This window comes from Galeopterus variegatus, unplaced genomic scaffold, assembly GCF_000696425.1.
Source record: "Galeopterus variegatus unplaced genomic scaffold, G_variegatus-3.0.2 Scaffold621, whole genome shotgun sequence".
NCBI classification, from domain to species: domain Eukaryota; kingdom Metazoa; phylum Chordata; class Mammalia; order Dermoptera; family Cynocephalidae; genus Galeopterus; species Galeopterus variegatus.
Genome location: NW_007726732.1, coordinates 109,990 through 116,240, shown reverse-complemented (window position 1 = coordinate 116,240; position 6,251 = coordinate 109,990).

Sequence of the window (6,251 nt, the reverse complement as noted above, 5' to 3'; positions counted from 1 at the left end):
GGCCGCGCCCCGGCGGCGGGGGGGGCGGGGTGGGCGAGGGCGGGGTCCGGCCCGCGTCCTCCCCCGCGGGAGAGCTGCTGAACCGGAGGCGGGCTGCTCCCAGCAGCTTGCAGCGACTTGGCCAGACCGCATAGACGCGGCGCCTTCGGGGAGGAGGGAGACTGGGCGGCGCTGGGAAGAAGGTGAACGGGGCGCCGACCCGTGCGACGGAGGCGGGTCCCGGGAGGGCTGCCCGCCGTGCGCTTTAAGCGAGCTGCCGGCCCCCGCCCCCTCGCCGGGGCCGGGGCCTCCTCAGGGCCACGCCCGCCGCTGCCCCACCTCCTCCGTCCAGCCTGGCGGCTCCGGCCTTAGGTCCTCCCCCTCCTCCGCGAAGCTCGCCGGGACTAACCGGACGGGCCGGCGCGCGCACACCCGGGTTACACCCGACTCTGCTCGCTGTGCGCTGCGGCGGGTCTGCTCGCTGTGCGCTGCGGCGGCCTTTCGTCCGGCCTCGTCGCGCCCTCGGCCTTCTCCTAAGTCCGGGTTGTGGCTCTCGGCTTTTTTCCTTCCCCAAATGACCCCGCCGTCCCGTTGCCCTTCCTGGACGCGCCTTCTCCGGCGAGGCGTGTGCTTGTGTGTAGGGACGCGATGGTGCGCGGGCGATGAACCCCTGGCCTGACCCTCCGTGGCTTCCCAGTAAATGATTCCACAGGAACACACACCCCGGCAAAGTGCTAAATCCCTGACCCCCTCCTCCCTCTCACCCCTCGCTGGCATGGAGTCCTCGGCCACTGTCCCCCAGCCTTGGAAGAGGGCGGGGTGGGGGATGGGGCCGCAGGGCATCCCCCAAGGGCTTCTGGCCTATTAGGGGAGCCTCAGGCATAGACCGGTGAGGGGGGCTGACCCAGTTTCCCCTTTCCAGCAAGATAAGCACGGGGAGCGAAGCCACGGAGTGGCCGTCGGTGATGGGCAACCTGGGGATCAGGACGGTCCTGAGCACACCCGCCGCCCCACCCCTTCTTCAGGAGGCATTGCGGAGGACCTGCGCCAAGTGGACTCCGACGACTGTCTGGGGGTAGCCATGTGCTTCTTTCATCGGATGAACAGGCCATGGAGGGGATACACCGGGTCATCCTGTGCGCCCCTTCTTGTTTTTTTTTTTTTTTTTTTGTCCTTGGGGACTGGTGGGTCCAGGGGGATCCGAACCCTTGACGTCGGTGGTATAACATCGTGCTCTAACCAACTGAGCTAACTGGTCATCCCCCTGGGGACCTTCCAGAGTCCCTCTGGCTAGAGCTCCAGCCAGCGGAGGCCCAGACTCCCCGTGTCCTATCCTGCGGATGGCATGGTGGAGGGGGAGGGGGTGCTGAAGAACAGACAGGCCGATGTTGCCCAGGGAGCAAGGCTAGATGGGAACCCCTGAAAAGCCACCTTTGTCTCCCCAGCCTCTCCCATCTGGGAATGCCTTGGCTTCTGTATCTGCCTCCAGCAGCTCCCAAACACCTAGTCCTTCCAAACCACCTATTCCAGGAAACTGCCTGGCTTGGAGGGGCAGACTCCCACTCCCCTTACCACAAGCTCCTCCTCCCTCCTCTGAGGACCTCACCCCTCAGCTGACTGAGGCAAGAGGAGACCCCAGCCATGCCTCCCCCAGTCGCCTGCAAACGCCTCTCTGTCCCCTTCTCCCTGGTTCTCTCTCAAAGAAACTGGCACTGACTCCTTCCCTGCCTCAGCCTCCGGTGTACTGCCCCTGAGGTTCTGTTCCCCTGGTTCCCCTGGAGAGGTCCCGAGGCCCCACACCCCTGATGCCTCCAGACTCTGACCCAAATTCAGAGGCTGTTTCCTTCAGTCCTCCCACCGCCTCCTATCCTGTGTAGATCAGAGGCTGAGGGCAAATACAGGTGCCCAGGTCTCCCCACCTGTGTCCCTCTGGGTCCTTACACAGGCAGGCAGGTTTAGGTACACACATGCCCTCTCTTTCCCTCTCCTGGGGCCTCAGACTTCACTGGGCTGTGGACACAAAATCACGATCACTGGGGTCCACAAGATACTTAGGACTTTCCAAAGCACTTTTGACTGTTTTCTCCTTATGCCACATATTGTGCCTGCAGGTTTTAGAACCCAGAGAAGTAACTGTATCAACTGTATCGTCTCATTAAAAAAATGAAACACTCCCTTGAACTCCCTTCCCCACCAGTACAGCCCAATTCCTCAGCTACACTTAAAAGCAAACTTAGAAGATTTATCCTGTCTCCACACCCCTCCCCCCACTTCTCTTCAACCTACTCATACCCATCTTTTGTCCCCAACACCCCACTGAAGTTGCTCTCGTCAAGTCCGCCTCAGCTTTCTTGCCCCTGACCCTGCTCAACAGCACACAGCGTGATGCACGCCTCCTCTTTCTTGCATTTCCTTCTCTTCCTCCCACCTCCCCTCCGACCTAGCTCCCAGTGTGGGCCTGCCCGTCTTTCCCTTTGTCCATGGCTCTCTACCAGCCACTGCTGTCAAATTTCCTCTCTTGTCACTGAGCTCCTGACTTCCATGTGCCACAGCCTACTTACCACTCCCCCCACCAACCTGAATGGCTAAAACATACACAATTAAATGAAATCAATCCAAAATAGGGTTCCTGAGTCTACCATCCACCCAGCAGCTCCGGACCCGGGAATTACCCTGACTCACCACATCTAATCCATGAGCAAATTTTGTGGCCTTTACCTTCAAAATAGAGCTTGAGTCTGCCCCCTTGCACCTCCATGACCCATCATCTGGCCTTCTGATTTGCTCCCACTTCTGTCCTCCCCTACAATCATTCTCCACTTCCAATGGCTTCCCCCACATTTAGAAAAGAATCCCAAACTCCCTCCTGTGGCCTACAGGAGACTGGGGTGGGGGATGGGGGTGCTGCCTCTCCCCCCACCTTATCTTACGCTTCCTGCTCCGTGGGGTGGGGAGCGCTGCTCCAGCAATGATGGCTGTTCTCCCACCGCAACCAGCCCCGCTCCTGCCTCAAGACCTTGATATTCTGTGCCTGGAGTTCACGCCTCTACTCCTACCGCGGCTCATTCCATCCCTCAGGTCTCTGAGGACTTCCCTGGCCATTCCTGCTTTCTTTTAACCACAGACTCTCATGGCCCCGAACTTTGTAGCACAACCTTCTTCAGTCTTCTTACTGTACTGCCTGAGTCCCGTCTCCCCGACTAGCCCATGAGACCCCCGAGACCAGGACTGTGTGTTTGTCCTTCAGGTTGGCCTGTCACCCTCCTTGCTCTCCTCAGGTTTGTGTCCCCCATGTCCTCCTCACCCATGGCTCCCCTTCTCACTAGTCCCGTCGGCCCCGGGGCCTCGAGCTCACCATCCAGGCTGACACTGCGGGAGGCCCCCCTGCAGCCACCCTTCCCACCAGCTCCTCCACTACGCTGGATGCACTGGGTAGAGAGGTAGTGGGCAGGCCGAGGCCAGCACCCTGGGGCAAGAGCTCCAGCTTTCCTTGGATCTCTCATCATTTCCATCTCTGAAACAAAGAGCTTGAAATGGAGTCTTTTTAGCTGGAAATTTTGTGAATTTTTAGTCTCAAACTGAAATAATCTTCCTTATCAACATCTTTCCTTTTCCTGTTGTCCTTATTTCTCTGTTATTTGTACATTCATCCAGGCATGAAATTCAGAATAGAGATGTAAAGTTTCTTAAAATATCCAGGCACGGGAGGAAAACAAACTTCTTTATTGTGCAGGAGAAGCAGTAGTAATTATAGGATAAAATGGAAATATATTCGCACTTTGATTGGTATTCAATTTTTATAGATCTATAGTCATTTATTAGTTTGACATAAAATTTAGGAGGAAAACAAACAAACTTCTTTATTGTGCAGGAGAAGCAGTAGTAATTATAGGATAAAATGGAAATATATTCACACTTTGATTGGTATTCAATTTTTATAGATCTATAGTCATTTATTAGTTTGACATAAAATTTACTGACCCTGATAAGACTTTTTTTTTTTTTAAGTAATTATTTTAGCTGGTCAATTTAGCAATGCAGAGGCCTTGGGAAAACAGGAATAATTTGTGGAACAACACATTTATTTTTCTTCAAATTTTTAGAGAATGAAACAAAAAAGTTTCTTTGGAATTGTTTCAAAATATTGGGGTTTTTTCCACTTTGGCTTTTTCCACTTTTACCTTGAGGTCATCCCCTTCGCTCTTATATAATTAGTCACTTTGTCTTGCCAATTGTTCCTTCGAAATGGCTTTCAGGTTGGTCCACTTCTCACCTCCACCACAGCAGCCCATCCCGCTCTTTACAGTCTACATGACCATTCTTTTATTTAAGGAAAAAAAGTATTCTAAACAGGCTCCCACGGAACAGTTGTATCCCTGAGTGTGCTGAGACACTATAAAACCAAATGGTGGTCTTTTCTCAATCTGCAGGGGAGATATTATCTTAGTAGATAGAATGTTTTCAATTTAAACGTTTTCTTCCCTTGGTAAAAAATCACCATCATCATCATCACTACTATAGAAAAATGTTGTGATTCCTATTGCTGGTATTAGAAAAGACTACCAGAAAATAACATTTTAAAAAATGAAGTAGGTATCTGATTTAACAGAAAAGCTCAGAAACAGACTGTGGGGTGATATGCAATGCTGGCCTTGGGGAGAAAGCCCTTCTTTGGGGGACCCAGCTCCCAAATGGTCCTGGTGTTGTGGGGTCCATGGAAGTGCACAGTGACTCTTGGCTAGGCCAATTAGAATACTTCATTCCTACTGACCATTGTGACTGGTTCAGAAATGGGAATGTGACCGCAGACTTTGGGGATGCCTCTGGAAAGGGAGTTTGAGTCTTGCCTGCAGGGTGTTCGAGCTGCTGGAGGTACAGAGGAAACTTACTTCCAGGGGAGAGGGAGGCCACCAAGGGTGACGACATCTGAACACCTGGGCCCAGATGGATGTGTGTTTGGTACAACTCTGGACTCCTTTTACAGGAACCAAGCTGATCCCTTTCCATCATGGGCTGGAAGTGGTTCCTGTTTTCTTTGGGCATGACTGTTCCCTAGATTGTATGATAAAAATTAGTACATCAATACTTCTCCGTGCTCCTCAGAGAGCCCTGCGATTTTCAACAGCTCCACATGAAACCCTCTGCTCGAAATCACACTTGCCACGTCTACTCCACTAGGATTCCCTGATTCTGGGGCTCCCGCTCTGTCACTCTGTCAAGCAGCCTTAGGTTTCAGTAGTCCTCTGTCCTTACAGAGGATCCAGGTGGGAGATGGGCCCCTTCCCCTGTCCCCAGGTTTCCTGACCTCTAAGTCCCACTGGCCCTCAAAGCTCATACAGCCCGGAAGCCTCCCACTATTTACTCCCCTGCTATTTACTGTCTTCTCTACCTCCCTGGCAATTCTGTGGGGATTAATTCCTAAAGACTGGAGGTTTCATGGAAGGCAAGAACAGGAGCTCCGTCAAGTTCAAACTGGCAGCCTGCAAGATGGGGATGCAGGAGGCTCTGGGGAAAGGGATTGTGAGGCTGATCCTGTTGCCAACCACCAAGCCTATCAGGCCCCTCAGTGCAGTTTTGCATTTGGTTTGTCCCTGATTAATTGATCACATAGAACTTCCAAACCCAAGACCACAATCTCACCCATCTAAGGGAGGCTTCCTGAAGAAGCTACACCCCTCCCCTTGGGCCAGCTTCCAAAATCTGCCTAGTGGAGCACTGCCCCTTGTCCCAAGGCCCCTTACAATATGGGTACGACAGGAGACAGGGTCTCTGTAGACTGACTGCCTGTGATGGGCACTCCTCCGGGCTCCGCCCTTTTCCCCTTAGGCCAGTGGATACTCCTCCCAGTCCGGCTGGAAGGATAGGAGCCGGCTGGAGCCTAGTGCATGCAGGTCACAGTGGGGTCACACCACCTGCTGCGGGAGCCATGAGGCAAGCGGAACCCAGGCAGCAGGGGGACAGTTGGCTCCTTCAGAGCTCCACAGGCTTCGGGCTTCGGCAAACCTCCCCCTTAGAGCTTGTGGTTCCAAGGCCTGCCTCCAGATGCTCACTGCCGTGAGAGCGCTCTCAGACTTAATGTGGGCGAGGGCAGTGGCTCTGCCACCTACACCAGTTACTGGACTCTTATGTGCCTCAGTTGCCCCCCATTTACAAAGTGCGACTGAGGGGCTGGCCACCTCACATAGCTCTTACCAGAGTGAAACGAATTGATCGATCAGCCTGTAAAGGCCTGACACCTACTGCAGCCCGGCCGGGGGGGGGGGGGGGGGGGG